The 15,144-nt window shown below is 53.8% G+C and overlaps 1 protein-coding gene across 1 annotated transcript in view; it reads right to left on the bottom strand.

Moving 5' to 3' along the window:
* Positions 1-13,823, bottom strand: part of SEMA4G (semaphorin 4G) — a 29,211-nt gene extending 15,388 nt beyond the window's left edge. The window contains exon 1 of the mRNA XM_041461637.1: positions 13,665-13,823. The gene's annotated coding sequence lies outside the window, so the exon portion shown is untranslated. The remainder of the gene's footprint in view (positions 1-13,664) is intronic.
* Between the last annotated feature and the right edge of the window lie 1,321 nt (positions 13,824-15,144).

Here is a 15,144-nt window from a genome sequence, read left to right as displayed (position 1 = left end):
CTCAGCAGAAGCAGCAAAATAATTGTAGAATTAAATTCCCAGGAACAATTAGAAAGAAAACAAGAAAAAAATCCCAACCCTAAATGTAAAAGGACATCTCAAAGCCAGCAGATTTCAGGGCTTTTTAAAGCATTTGAATCCATTTGTCCGTCCCTGTGGCTGCACTGTGTTTCATTTCACTGGGCTCATACAAAGCAAGACACGGAATTAACTTGGGTGTTTGTTTAGAGCCGGTTTGTCTTCCAGTTATTTTCCAAAGCCAGGTTTGAGTTTCAAAGATGTTTCTTGGCAATGCCTGGGGTTCCCGCCGTCGGGACAGTGCGGGGCTTTCCCAAGGGGAAACAGAGGCTCAGAAATCACACACAACCTGGGGTCCCCTTGGAAGTGGGGGCAAGAGGTGGAGCACAACCCAGCTTGTCCGCAGTGAACATGGGGCTTTCTGCTGCAAGCCTGTTCCTCTCCCTTTTATTTATTCCAAAGATAAACTGTTTTCTTTTCCAAAGTCCAGCAAAACCAGATGACGGGAGCAGTTTTAGGGCTCCCAGTTTCAACAACATCTTCCTGTTTCCTTTGCTTTCCCTCTAATAAAGCTTCAGTTCGGGGTCAAACCCAATTTTGATATTCCACTTTGCATTCAAAACTGCACAGCACAAAGCAGTAACATCTGGCCTTTCCCACAGTTGTTTGCATACCACCAGCTTTGCTGCCCCAAAATCAGATCCCCGCATTATTTACATGGGCTGGGCTTTGCAACAGGCAAACAGTCACTTTCTGTCAGGTAACGGAGGTGGGATTGTACCTGGAGGGATCTTTTAAGCAACAAGAAAAGCAGAGCACACCCTGAATCACCAAGCTGCATCCCGGCCCCCACACCGCTCGGTTACCTGGTGCCTGAAACCCTGGGCCTCCTTGGTCTCTGAACAGCAGAGCTCAGGCCCCAGGAGGAGGGAGCGGGTGGGTTTGGTGATGACCTTGCTGTGGCAGAGCCCTCATGCTTGTAAATCACGAGGAGCTGGTGGCACAGCCAGCCAGGAATGGAGGAATGGAGATGGCAGCGTTTCCTCCTGAAGCACCAGCCAGGCAGGGAGCTCTCACCTTGAACAGGAGCAGGCACCCACCCAGCACCACTGTAGGGGAGGGGGGGCATAAGAAAGTCTGGGGGCATCACCTCTCCCCTCTGAGAGGCAGCAGGTCCCCAGGACAGGCCCCCTCTCACAAAACCGCCCATCACATGAGGTGCTTCCCAACAAGTCTCATCAAGATGCCAAGCAGAGCCTGCGGGCAAGTGCAAGGAAATTCCCCACACGCGGCCAGGCGAGGCTGGCACCACATCTCCCCTGCACGGGGGCCGGCAGAGGCCCCTCACCCGGCTTGCTAAGCACACCTGCATGCTTTTTCCCGGCACATGACCTGCCGGATTTGCTGAATAAACCTCCCAACTCCAGCAAACCCGCTGCATTCCTGGTGGGTAAAGTGGTGAAATGTTCAAACATATGTTGGAAAAGGCACGGGGCGGGGGGGGGGGGGGGGGGGAGAACAAAGCCTCATGTGCAGGAGCTGAAAGGGTGGTTGGGATTTGGATTTTTTTTTTCCCCTCAGGCTGCAACACAAAAACAAAGTCCTGATAGGGATCTCTCCTGCTGGGGGGCAGCTCCCTGCCCCTCATCCCTCTGGGCAGAGCAAGCCTGGCCAAACCAAGATGAAGCACAGACCTGTCCTGCAGGGCACACACGCAGCATCTGCGGCTGCCATGGTCACCCTGCCCGGGTTCGGGGTTCGGGGGGGGGGCCCCAACCAGCGCCTGCCGCAGAGGGAAGCAAAGCAGCCGGAGCCCGCAGTGGAGGCCAACTAGCACCAAAAATGCCGCTGTTGTTATTAATAATTTCCCTGCATCTGAGCAGAACTGCACTTCTCATCCATTTTGGGAAGCCTCTTTGTCTTAGGAGACTGGGTTTTTTGGCACCCGAAGAGCCTTTTCATCGTTCCCCCTCCCACTTGACGCTCTTGGTTTAAAGGCCAGGCACAAGTCACTGGCTCACCTGGGCACTAATGGAGAGAGCAAAGAGAGCCCCGAATTCCAGTGCTGCAGGTACTTTCTACCTTTGGATTGGCAGGAAATTGCAGAGAAGCCCCCAGCACAGGCTGGTTTGCTTTGCCTGAGGGCCATCTGCAGCCCCCACAGCAATGCATCCCAAGGAGATGAATCTCGACGAGTCAAGGCTCAGACAAGCCACATTCCATGACCACCCCCTGATTTCCAAAGGGAAGGAGAGGGGGCAGGGATTGCATGCACCACCTGCATCGGTTTAGTACCTCATCCCAGCCATCTGAAACACCAGCTGACCCCAGGTAATGCTCAGCGTTCCCAAACACCCCCAGCAGTTCTCATCCCTACAGATCCCTGATCCCCCCAGCCTGCTGGGCAGGGGGAGGGAAGGGCAGTATCCAGCAGCTCTCCCTGCCCAGAGCTGGTGCCCTGTGTGTCCGCAGCTCCCAGCATCGTGTTCCCTCAGCATGGTCCCCCCAGCATGTTCCCCTGTCACTCCTACCCAGGTGCCCCAGACCCACCTCACCCCACACCTGTCCCCAAAGAAAGCTCCTGCACTGCCACCACAAAGAGCACATCCCACCTCCCCTCCTGCTCATCATCCCCAAATCGTCACCTTCATCAGACCTACCCTGAACCCCTTTCCTTACCGCTTCTGAGGTTCTGCCCTCGTTTCCCCAAACGCATTATTCCCTGGATTTCAACCACAGCAAGTCAGAGCCCTACTCCTCTTTCTCTGGACCCTTCCTGTGAGCAGCACCCACCCCCAGCACCCCAGAACCTGCCTGTGGATTCAGCACCCGGATCCAGCACCCGAGCAGACAGAACCAGCATTCCAAACCCCGCTTGTGGACCCCAACCAAGACCCGGCACCCCAGATCCAACAACCCAACCCTGCCCGTGGATTCAGCAGCCGGACCCAGCACCACTAATCCTGCCTGCGGACTCAGCAGCTGAGCTCCAGCACCCCAAACCCTACCTGCAGACCCAGACCCGACTCTGAGCCAGCACAGCCAGCACCGAGCGATTCAACACCCGCACCCAGCACTCCAGACCCTGCCCGTGGGCTGAGCACCCTGCCGGGGCGGGTACACACGCAGCGCCCGCACCCCGCCGCAACCGAGCCGCGCCGGGCCCCGCACCGCCCCCTGCCGGCAGCGCCGCGCAGGCAGCGGCCGCCGCGTGGGGCCGCGAGGAGGAGGAGGAGTCCCCGGATCCCACCTGCGGCCGCGGCGCCCGAACCCAGCACCCCCCCGGCCTGCGGACCCGCGCCCGCCCCGGCCGGCGCTGCTCGCGTCCCCTCGGTACTTGCCTGGTGCGGTGGCGCAGCAGGTGCGGGCAGCACGGCGGGCAAGGGCAGGGCTCGGCTCGGCTCGGCTCGGCTCGGAAGAGGAAGAGGAGGAGGGGAGCGGAGCGGAGCAGGGGCGCCCTGCCTGCGTTGCGTGGAACCAGGTGGCAGCATGTGCCCCGGCAGAGTCGCGGCAGGCAGGGATGCTACCGTGCAGCCCCCCGGTCAGCCCCCAACACGTAGGGTGGGCCGAGGGCTCACTCAGCACGGGTGGTTTGGGTGATGTAGCCCGCAAAAGCCCGTGTGAATTCCCTTTGCAAAGTCAGAGAGGCAAAGGGTTGACATTGTGGACTCAGGACTATGAAAAAGCGTGACTGAACATGGATAAGTGTCATCCTACTCTGCCAGCACAGCAAGCACATGCTGCCTGTGCCATCACGCCAACGCCCCCAGTCAGAGGCACCTGTGTCAGCACAGCACAGCCCCCCGCCAGTGCCACGGTGCTCACTGAGGTGTCTTGCTCCCCAAAGTCACCCCAGCACCCTGCACTGTGCACCCGAGTCAGGCACCGTGCCCCATCTTCTCTCTGCTCTCAGCACATCTTGCCATTCATGCATGGCAGAAGGTTGTTTGGAAACACAGAAATGGTTTCTCTGGGGCCCTGTGTGGAGCCGTTTTATCCTGGGTGGCTTCTGCAGCTCCTCCCCCTGTGGAGGAGCTGCCAGGTCCAGGCCTGTGTTTGCTTTCCTTTCGTAAGCTTCCAGCACCTGGCCAACCCTCCCTCCTCAACCCTCACAGCAGCAGCAGGCCTCCCAAAACCAAACTCTGAGCCAACATTGTGTGTAATCAGCAGGTTGGATCTAGGGCAGTTGGAAATCAGCTGGAGCAGGAGGTGGGGAAATGCTGTACCTGTGTATGCTGAATTACAGCTCTCCCGGAGCTGGCAGGGAGGTGGTGCCAGCCTGTGCTTACAAAGCCATGTGGTGCCCAGTCCCAGCGCCATCACCGCTGGATGCCAGTTCATCCCCTCCACTCCACACCAACCTGTCCCAGGGGTGAGGTCTCCAGGAAGGGGACAAAGACCACCCCAACCCCACACCCTGCAGACCTGGAGCCAGACCCATAGCAGGGCATTGGGCTGAGCAGGTTGTGCTACAGTTGCTGAGCATCGTTTGGGGATGAGGGTCAGCCCTAGCTGAGATTCCACCACCTTCTGGACCTTAAGGGTCAGTAAGGACGGCAGGGCCAGGGTGTTCCTGTGGGGAGCCTGACTAGCATGCCAATTCTCAGGGCCTCTGACTGCCAGGATCCTATCTCCTACAAACACTGTAGGCGGGAGAGAGGGTAACAGAGGTTTGAATCCCCCCAGTCCTCACCCACCAATGGGTCTCAGCTGAGGGGGGACTCATCCTAGTGCTCCTAATAACAGCTGGTTCTGTCACCCTTGCACACACTCCCCAAACAGCCACCACCTCTTCTCCCAGCAGGATATCTCAAGACCCATTCCTTGTCCCCACTCTCAGAGCAGACACTACCCACCTCCTGGAGCACTCCCTGCCTCCCCGTCCCTGCCTCCTCTGTGCTCCAGCGGCTAATTACCATTTCCTCCTGTCCTTGGGCAAAACCCCAGCGTCTCCTCCACGCCTCCCTTTGCCTCGCCCCTCTGCCCACCCTGCGGAAGTGGGAGGCCCACGCACCGGGAGCCAAGCAGGGATGTTCTTGGCCAGCCTGTCTTACCTAGGTATGGGGTGTTCAGGTGCTGCAAGGCAGCTGGTCCTCCACATCCTCTCCAAAACCCTTTCCCTACCTCAGCAGAGGCACAGCTGGAGACTGTGGGGCCTGTTATGGGGAGAACTGGTCCATGAGTGCTGCGGAAGGGGGTGCCAGGGCTAGGACAGTGCTGCCCAAAGTTCCCCCTTATCCAGGGCACTGCACCCATCCCATCCTGCAACGGCACTCCCTGCCTCCCACATGGCTGGAAGCCGAACCCAGCACAAATTGGAGCTTCGTTAGCTGCTGGCCTTGCAGTAGGATAATTAGTGTGTGAGTGCAGAGCAAGCTGAGCCTCGCGCAACCAGCACTGCGCTTTTACAGGCCTGAGCTTGCGAGTCTTTAATTAATTAACACGAGTCATTGGCAGCTGGAAACAGATCTATTTTCAGAGCTTTGCCTGCTCTGCTGCCCCCATGAGATTAACTGAAGGAATTTAGGGCTCCAAGAGGTTGAAGGCTAGGACCTTCCTCTTCTTTGCATGGCTTTCCCAAGAGTCAGAGAGGCACTTTTCCAGGCAGCAGGAGCCCAAACAGATCCAAGCCTCTCCTGTACTTGCATCCCTCCTATCCATGGATTGGTTCTGCCAAGCATGGAGGTCTGGCTCCTGCTTCAGCCCTAGCCCAGAGCCAGGAAGGTGCTGGAAGGGGAATTTCCTATTGGGGCAGCTCTAGAATCGTAGAATCATTAAGGTCAGAAGTGATCTCCAAGAACATTGAGTCCAACCTTTGACCAAACCACATCTGGTCAACAAAACCACAGCACTGCTATGTCCAGTCGATTCTTGAACATCTTCAGGGATGGTGACCCCACCACTTCCCTGTGCAGTCCATCCCAATACTTAACAACACTTACAGACAATAAATTCTTCATGATGTCCAACTTGAACCTCCGCTGGTGCAGCTTGAGGCTATTTCCTCTTGTCCTATCACTTGTTACTTGGGAGAAGGTGCTGACCTTCACCTTGCTACAACCTCCTTTCGGGCAATCACAGAGAGTGACACGGTCTCTCCAGAACATCCTTTCCTCCAGGTTAAACAACTCCAGCTCCATCATCCACTCCTCATAGGATTTACAGCCCTACGACTCCTATCCCAGCCCAAAGCAGGGACCCTTTGAGTCATGACATGGTGCCTTGGGAAACCCCCATTCCCAAAACCATGCCAGATTTTGTCTGTAGTGCTCTCTTCCCTGTTACCCCAAACAGCCTTCAGGAAAAGGAAATGCTTTCATGCCATCATCACCAGCACAGAGACTGGTTACTGATTAATTTCTTCTTGTTGTCACCTAAACACTGTGTCCCACAGAGAGAGGACCGAGTGGAGCAGGCTCTGCCATGTCACAGCCCCAGCACAGCACAGCCCCACCACTCCGGCACATGGCAAAACCAGGCAGACGCCAGCAGCCGGCATTTTTGGGCTCACCTGTTTGTGCCACACAACTTTACCCACGGCAGCCAGCAGAAAAGCTCACAGACAGCCCCTTTCACCCCTGAGATGCCCAGGGAGCCAGGGCAAAGCCGTGGCAGCGCTCATGTTTCACTTGGCACCACACCCCCATCCCAGCCGGCATCCCAAATGATGTGAGGAATTATAACAGGGCCATGACACCGTGAAATATTGATGGGATTAGCACGGATCAGCTCTCCCAGCCGCATGCTGCGCCCGCCCCACGCCTGGGAGACGGCGACCTGGTTGCTGAGCTGCAACTCAGGTTGCAGCTCAGCACCCAGGGCAGCAGCGCTGCCGGCTGCTCCCTGCCAGAGACACTTCCCCAGCCTCCGCCAGCCTTCAGCCTCCCTGGAGAGACACGCGGACCCCGCAGAGCACACAAGGACCCGCAGAGCACACAACAACAAAATTTAGGGTGCTTCATGCAGGACACCGTGCCTCAAGTGCCTCAGGGTCTGCTGGGGAGGAACCATTGTCTGGCTTGGTTGTAGCTCAGCACCGATAGTTACCCTGGGCTCTAAGGGACCCTCACCCTGCCTGCAGTCCCAAAACATGCCAGTCCCCAGCCCTCCTGCCCCCTCTCAGGCTTATCTGGCACAACCAAAACCTCAGCGGATGTCCCACGCACAGGGGTGTCCAGGGTGACTGTCAGAGGATCCCCACTCTCCCCACTGCTCTGTGTCACCTCTCCCAGTACTGGAACCCAGGTTTGGTCACACAGAGGATTTCATTATGGCTCACAGAGGTGTAAATACAAACAACTTAGCAGGATCAAATAGCAGCCAGGATTAAATTAGAAATACACTGGCAGGGTGCACACCATGGGAGCAGCATGTCACAAAGGGCTCTGTTTTGGGATTGCAGCACTAACAGGGCATTGGTGCTTATCAAACCCATGGGGCTGACCAGGATCCCCAGCCTTTGGTAGGAAACTGCTTCCTAAGGCAGGCCTGGCTTCTGCTCAGCAGTATCTGCAGTCTGTCTTTCCCTTGCCCCAGGTAAGGAAACTCAGATAAAACTCCAGATCTGGGATTTGGTTTGCCAGCCTCTGTAGTCTGAGAGGCAGCAGGCATCCAACCATTTCAAGCTCCTCTCCAGACTAGTTTAAAAGCCAGCTGGGAGTTACAAAATCACGGTGTTCCAGCCGCTGGGGCTTTATGAAACCCACAAAGGAGTTGTGAAACTCAGGCTAAGGCCATGCCAGCCCACACCACAGCGAGAGGCTTGTTATAAAGTCAAAACCACCAGCGGAAAAACGGGTACTTTCCCCTTTCGACATGAGAAAGTAACAAGCCAAACAGCCTTTCTCCAGGTCCCTCCATCCCTCAGCTACGCTGTGAGACCCGCACTGCTGCTTTACCTGCCTCCTTTGGAAAAAAAGCCCAATGGGGAGCACACCAGCCCCACGGCACAGGGGAGTCTTGCTGCTCCAGCACCCACCACCTCATCAGTCCCCTTTGTCCACCACAGGAGCAGCCCAGCCCGCGCAGATTCCAGGCTGGCAGATCCGTGTGGGGCAGAGGAACAGAAAAGACCACATGGTGTTGCCTGGACTCCGACAGCAGCACTTGGGGCTTCCCAGCAGCTGAGTACACACTCACCAGGCTTGGCTTTGTTTCTTGAGAGCGTCAGGGACTCATCAAGCCAAGTGTGATGCTCCACAGATTAGCCCCGGGAAAAAAAAATATTCCAATGGGCACAGAGCATGAAAGGCTTGGGAGCCTCTTCCCTTCAAGTCATTGAGCAAACTTTCCAAACCACTGTTTCTTCAGGCTAAGAGCCAGCGAGGAAAATTACAACTGCAGAAGAATTTGTCTGAGAAAGTAATAAGGAGATGGGAAAAGGCAGGGGCAGACCAGAAGAGCCAGCCTGTGCTGCAGCCCCTCCAGCCCAAGGCTCAGCTTCAGGGAGGGATGGGACTTTTCCCCCCAGCTCAGTACAGCACAGAGTTGCTGCCTCCACTTCCTGCAAAATCACATGCTGCATTTCTCCTCCCATAAATGCTTGGCAGTGGAAATTGGGATGTTCTGCCCAAGGCCATTTGTTGATGAAGGCTGCCAGGTGCCGGCAGCCCCGCCGCAGAGCCAAGCGCCGTGCCAGGGCAGATTTTCTCAAGGGAGAAGCAGCTGAGTCACAGCAGCCTCCGATCCGTTCCCACAAGCCCGGCTGCAAGAGACGCACGGGAGTTCACGGAGGACAGGCGCTCGCACAGCGAGCTGGCAGGTTTGGTTTGCTTGTCTGCAAACCTCTCTAAGCCAGCGGAAAGCATCTCCCTGGCTCCGGATCTGTCGGCAGCGTGCCCTCAGGGAAGGGCTGGTGAGACTGCGGGAGGGCAGGGTCCTGACCTGCCTTTCAACCAGGCAGAGCTGCTTTGGGATGCTCCTGCAGCATGGGGGGGGGAAACGCCAGCAGGCATTGGGAGTTCTATTGGAAAATGGAGTTTTGAAGCTCATTGTGGGGTCTTGTCCCAGCTCTGGGGCAGGAGCGGGACAAAGGTGGCTGCAGGTAAGGAAGAAACAGAGGCATAGCTCCAGGAGAAGTGTCTTGCTGGGCTGGACATTGACAACCCCTCTGCCCATCATCCAGCTGCTCCCAGTAAAAGCAGGCAGGCTCCAGCCTGGCCAGGGAGCACAGGAGTGTCTCTCTCTGTTTCTGCTGTGGGGCACAGGCCCCTGTGTTTTCCCCTGCATGGCAGGTCAGGTCCCTGCCACACACTGCCTAGAGCAGTAACACAAATACCTGGGGTTGCTTGAGGGATGGGAGAAGACTGGTGGCTGTTAAAAGCTGCCCTTTTGGGTGAGCCCTGCACCCCCCAGAACTGAGGCCAGGAAGATGTTATGGTCCCCAGCATCCACGCTTTGGGCCAAGCCACCAGACAGGATCCATGTCCCCACGGCTTCACCGTTTTGCTCTCTGTGTCAACTGTGCCAAAGCAACCTCTCTCCCAGCCCTGCCTCCTCCAGCCGAATGCTTGGATGACCCGTGGGCATCCTACCCCTCCTTCCCAGGCACTGAACCCCTACACTGCTGCCTCTGCCACCAAAGAAGAAACAACCCCAGCAGTGCAGTAAATAACCCCCCCACACACAGCAGAGCACTGGCAAGCAGAGCCGGGCACATCCATCACTCTCGCAGTTTTTCTTCAGCTCTGACACTTTGATAGGGGCGAGGGGGTGGGGAAGGAAAGTAGCTTCCAAAATTTATGAGCTAGGATTTAAAAATACAGTCTCCCAGAAGCACTGCAAAAGCCAGAGATGGTGAAGGCGAGTGGCTTAGATGTTGCCTTTAGAAACGAATGCAAAAGCTGTGCCTGCCTTGAAAAGAGGGACTCGAGAGACCTGCATGGCTGATGTCACAAACCATGGCCCCGGTGGGATCATTTTGCAAGTCACAGCTCTCCGTGCTGAGCATTACAAGTAAAGTGAAAGGTAGAGGTAACAAATGATGGGCTAAAATCCTTCCAGCACAAATGGTAATGTCACCCTCAGTGCAGACAGGACTTGGACTGTCACCTTCAATCTCCCAGACTTTCTCCTCTACATCCCTGACCTTCCACTGGTACATGCATAGCCAGCCTCCCAGCCCTTTTGGAAACAGATCCCCTTTATGCAAAGAAAAGAGCTTGTAGCTGTAAATTTAGCTGAAAACATCTCTGCCACAGGGAATCACGTATCAAATAATAAAGCCAAATGAATGTCAGGAAGAGCAACCACAATATTGGAGTCCTTGGTCTTTACAGATGGACTGTCCCTCAGCAGGGTGCTGCAGAATGAACAGCTGAAAAACGTTACCCAGTCATTAAAAACATCTAAAAGTAATTTAGGCTGAGTGACAATGATGCTCAAAGCAAGTTGTTTGTCTGCAGAGATAAAATGAGCTATTTCAAGCTTGCCTTTTGTTGTAGTTTTCTGTTGAAGTCAGAAAGGACTGAAAAATGCTGAGCTGACAGCCTTGCCAGCAGAGCCCCGGTGCTGTGGCAGTGCTGTGGGGAGCATCACCATGAGCTGCTCTGATTCCCCCTGCCATCATTCTCCCATATTCTCTGGAAGGATGCTCAGAATGGTCTGGGAAGATGGTCCCCGGGGCCACCACGGCATCTCTGCTGCATTTCAGTGCCATTTATGATGATGCTTTTGCTATGGAAACATCTCACTCCTAACAACAGATCTGTCAGCACATGTCCCAAAAGCAGACCAGCATTCATTGCATGGTAATTTTTGCTTCCCTGTGATGGAGGCGAGGGACTTATCTTGCCCATGCTTTTCTTAAAAAAAACCCCAAGAAACTAAAAAACAACAAAAACCCAACAAAACCGAACAACGTGAATATCTGGTTCACCCATCAACAGCATGGCATGAGCCCAGGGTTCCTCTAAAATCTCCTCCTAAGCGTATTTTTGGTGGGCTCTTTGGACACACAGAGCACTTCAAATGCCCAGTGTTAAATATTTCAGGTGAAACATAACTCTTCTAAGTGCAGCCAGCCTTACTCTGAAGCTTCAATTCAGTGAAATTTCCCAGCAGCCTTCAGGAATTGATTTGCTTCTTACTGGTACCTTCTCTCTGTGCTGTTCAACTGAGTTAATGTATTCCAAAACCTGATTTTTTTTTTTCCTCCCCCTACATAATCAGATTTTTGGAGGCTGCAGTGAGATGCCTCACAAGCAGTTTTTGTCCTTAGGTGTTTTCTGAGCGGGCTGCATCCATCACATCCTGGTGCTTTAGCACATCTCTGTACGAACGGTTCGAGAGTCAATTCCTTTGATTCATGTCCCTGCATATCCATATAGCTAATTTACCTTTATTAAAAGAAAAGGAAAAAAAAAAAAAAGAAAGCAAAGAAGAGGAGCTATTAAGAAGGACAGTGTCAAGGCCAGCAGAGCAAGTGCCGGAGGGCTGGGTTAATGAGCTGCGTGGTTGCTGCTGTCCAAGTGCCCAGGCTGGCTGGAGCCAGGAGCTGCTGCCCCAGCAAGGCTGACTCAGTCCCTCACTGGGCACTCACAGGCTGCAGGCCCTGCACCCCCCTTTGGAGTAGTCCCTATGCTTTGGGGTCCATGGTTAACCTCACTTGCTCCCACCTCCTCCCTGGTATTTTCCAGAGGAGGGGCCCTGTGTGTGTTCAGCTTGGGCCAAGCCCCCTGCCCAGCCCAAGCTGCATCCCTGTGCTTCGGGGAGAAGGTGAAACACACCTATGGATAAATGGATTTGCCCTCACATCTACAGGAAGGTCACTCTGTTCAGTCCTGTGGGCTGGACAAGGATGCTGCCCCGCTGCTGCCTGTGCCAGCAAGGTCACTGAGCTGTGCCCTGGCAAGGACATTTCCAAGGAGAGGGAGCAGGGATTTGCAAGACGCTCATCATGATCATTTATTCTTGTCATTTCTGACCCTCAAGGTAGGAAGAACATCAGAGCACTGCAGGCACAAAACAACAAGCTTTGTAGGTCATATCAGCGTGTAAAGTACTATTAGGAACCACAGCACGAAGCATGAATAATACTTCCTTTATTCCATCATATACCTCAACGCCCTTTAAATAAATGCAAATGGTTTTTTGTGGACGAAGTTTGTACAAGACGCCTGCTCTGGGACTCAGAGCTGAAATGGAGCTGGAGCAGTAATTTTGCTCTCCCTCCTGACAAGTCAGAGTGTCCTCAGCACTATCGGATAGGCTTAGTGACAGTCCAAGCCAACCCAGGCAAAAGAGCCAGGAGCACACTGTAAATCTTCCTCGAAGAGATTTATGCTCTACCCATTAAACCAGAACCACAAAACACATGTCCTTCCATACTACCCTCCTCTCTCTGAAGGACACCAAAGCAGGAAAAAACTTTGAAGGACTCCAAGCCTGGAAAGGGACCTTCAAGAGCCAATCACATCATTTTTGAGAAGCCACTAACAGTCAGCCTTGACGGCTTAAATCCTAAAATCCTTTCAGCAAATTATGACCTCGATTACTAAAAACGATCAGATAACGCAAAGGCAGAGAGGGATGCGCAGTGAGTCATCGCCCCCAAGCACTTGAACGCCCTTTGGTCTCAGCCGGAGTGGGGTGAGGTTGCCCCCAAGAGGCAAATCTGACACAGCAAGTAGAGAGGGAAAATGCTGAATTGTGCTCTAGAGGTACCACATAGGAAGGATATTTTTTTTAAAAAATCTCCTCATCTGCTCTTATTTGTACTTCTCCATAGCTGCAAACGTCTATGGATGGGGTGGGAGGAGAGAGGAAGGAGGTCAACTCTGGCATGTGGTTGGCTGTGTTCTGCTGGAGTCCCTGAACCACACAACTCGTTTTCCTAGTCTCACTCACAGGGTCATTAGAAAGATCAAAAAATGTCTCTGAGTTTTCTTCAGCCAAATAAACATTTGACCCCATACACCTCACTGGGCTCCTTCAGAGCAAGGGCTGGCACCACCTTCAACAGCAACTTCTGTCTCAGGAGTGGATGGAGAGATGGAATGGTGGACATGATGGACTGTTTGGAAACTGAGAGATGACACGAAATCCCTCAGCTGTTCACCTAAAGCATACAGGCATTAACCCCACACTGGACCAAATCCTAGCACCTTGCAGGGGGTGAAGGAACAGGACAGACATCTGGGATATCTCCCCAGCACATGCTCCACCCTCCAGGGATCAGCAGCCTGAAGCTTTCTCAGCCAGGGAGAACTGCTTTCATTTCACAGACCCACACTGCATTTTTCTGCCATAAAATGCTCTTTGAACCTCTAAGCTTTTAGCATCCACAACATCCTGAGGCAAGCAGATCCCCAGCTCCTGTCTCCTTTTCTTTGCTTTGAGCTTTCCTGCTAATAAAAGAACTATGGAGTCTGAAGCCGTATCACGGAGCACCATTGAATGGCTTCTCCTTATTTGCCCTTTTTCAGGCCATTTGATTGTTGAGCTCTCCATCTTACTTTCCAACATTACAACTATTTCAGAGAAATGCAGCCGACTTAGGGCCACTACAATTTATTCCTGTCCTTTACACACACACAGAGACTCCCTCACAAAGGGCTAAACCTGTGACATAACCACGGATTTAACCATTCCTGCAGCTGCTTTTCAAGAGGACACGGTTTAAACACCCAAACACCCATGGTACTCACTGCTCCTGCACCAGGCTCCTTGTGGGTCCCCCTGTCCTGCTCAGCCGGAGAACATTCCAGCATCCCCAGCACGAGCCCCTGCCGCAGCACCTCAGCTCACTGTCAGCTCCAAACTGGAAGCGTCATCTCCAAAATTACTGTTGCGCTGGCTCCTGCCAGACTCTTAATTAGAGGAAGGCTGACACAGTTTCTCAGCAAACGGCGTTCGCATACTGCGGGAAAAAACAGAATGAGGGCAAGAGGAAAAATGGGCTAATCAGAGAAAATCAACTGGAGGGAAAAACACGTTGCATTGTGCAAACCTCACCATAACAATGCTGGAGCACAAAATTCCGGGGGGAAAAAATAGGTTAGTACACAGGGGAGGCAGGCAGCGCTTCACAAAGGTGAAGGAGAGCTGATATGCAGTGCAGCAGCTCAGCATCCTCACCTGGCAGGCCTCTCCCCACAGCCTGGGTAGGGCAAAGGGGACACGCTCAGTTTCCAGCATGCAGATCAATGTGTCTGAGAGCCTGAGCGATGCTGTCTGCGGAGCCCACGGCTGCTCTGCATGATTTACGCTGCATTTATAAAAGCCTGCAGTGTGAATAAAGCATGAAACTGAATGCCTTGCCCCCCTCTCCCCACCACTGCCCCTGGCAGCTTGAAGCTATTGTTTTTATTTCAGCTGCAGCCTGGCGGTCAGTCCGGAGAGGAAGAGAACCCTCTGCTCCTGCATCTGCTCCGAGAGCCAGGCGTTTCACCAAGCCTGGGAGAGCCTGAAATCCAGAGGCAAAGCCCCGGAGCCTGCGTGCCCAGCCCCAGCTCAGAGCGCTCGCTGCTCGGGTGAAGGACTCGCCCCTTTTGTAGCACAAAAGCAGCACAAATCCATTTACCCTTTCTGCTCCTCTGCGAGAGGGAAGGAGCATCGCTCACTAGGCTTCAGGCAGCTTCAGCCGCCAATGCAAACCCAAAGGGAAGCACTGGGACAAGGGTGTGTGAAAATGGCCCCTTTATCCACCCCTACACACCGTGCGGGACAAACCTGCCTTGAAAAGCTTCAGATTTCCCCCCAGGCTGACGGCAAAGGCGCTTTGATGACAATGAAGGGAACAATTCCAGTGGAGTTTCCATCCCCTCCCCTGTGACCTCCCTACAGGGAACTGAGAGGTGGCAGGAAAGCTGAAGGAGGTGAAGCATTAGCAGCATCTCACCACGCAGAGACAAGGGAGGCATTCAAAAAAGTACAACATATCCAAATGCCACTTAAAAGCAGCCTTAAAGCATAGGACTGGCTTTCTCCAAACGGATCAAAATACCAAGATGGAAGACGCAAATGTTTTTCTTCGCTCACCACCCAGCCTTGCTTTTGATACCAGATAAAATACTCCCTTTCAAATTCCTGACTGCAAAGGCGAGGAAGCACTGGCTGAAAAAAACGTCAGTCAGGCAAAACTAAAAGCCTCTCTGCAAAGAGAAGCGCTTCGAGGAATTCACTTTT

This window comes from Pyrgilauda ruficollis, unplaced genomic scaffold, assembly GCF_017590135.1.
Source record: "Pyrgilauda ruficollis isolate IOZ18807 unplaced genomic scaffold, ASM1759013v1 scaffold15, whole genome shotgun sequence".
NCBI classification, from domain to species: domain Eukaryota; kingdom Metazoa; phylum Chordata; class Aves; order Passeriformes; family Passeridae; genus Pyrgilauda; species Pyrgilauda ruficollis.
This window is presented reverse-complemented; position numbering and strand designations above follow the sequence as displayed.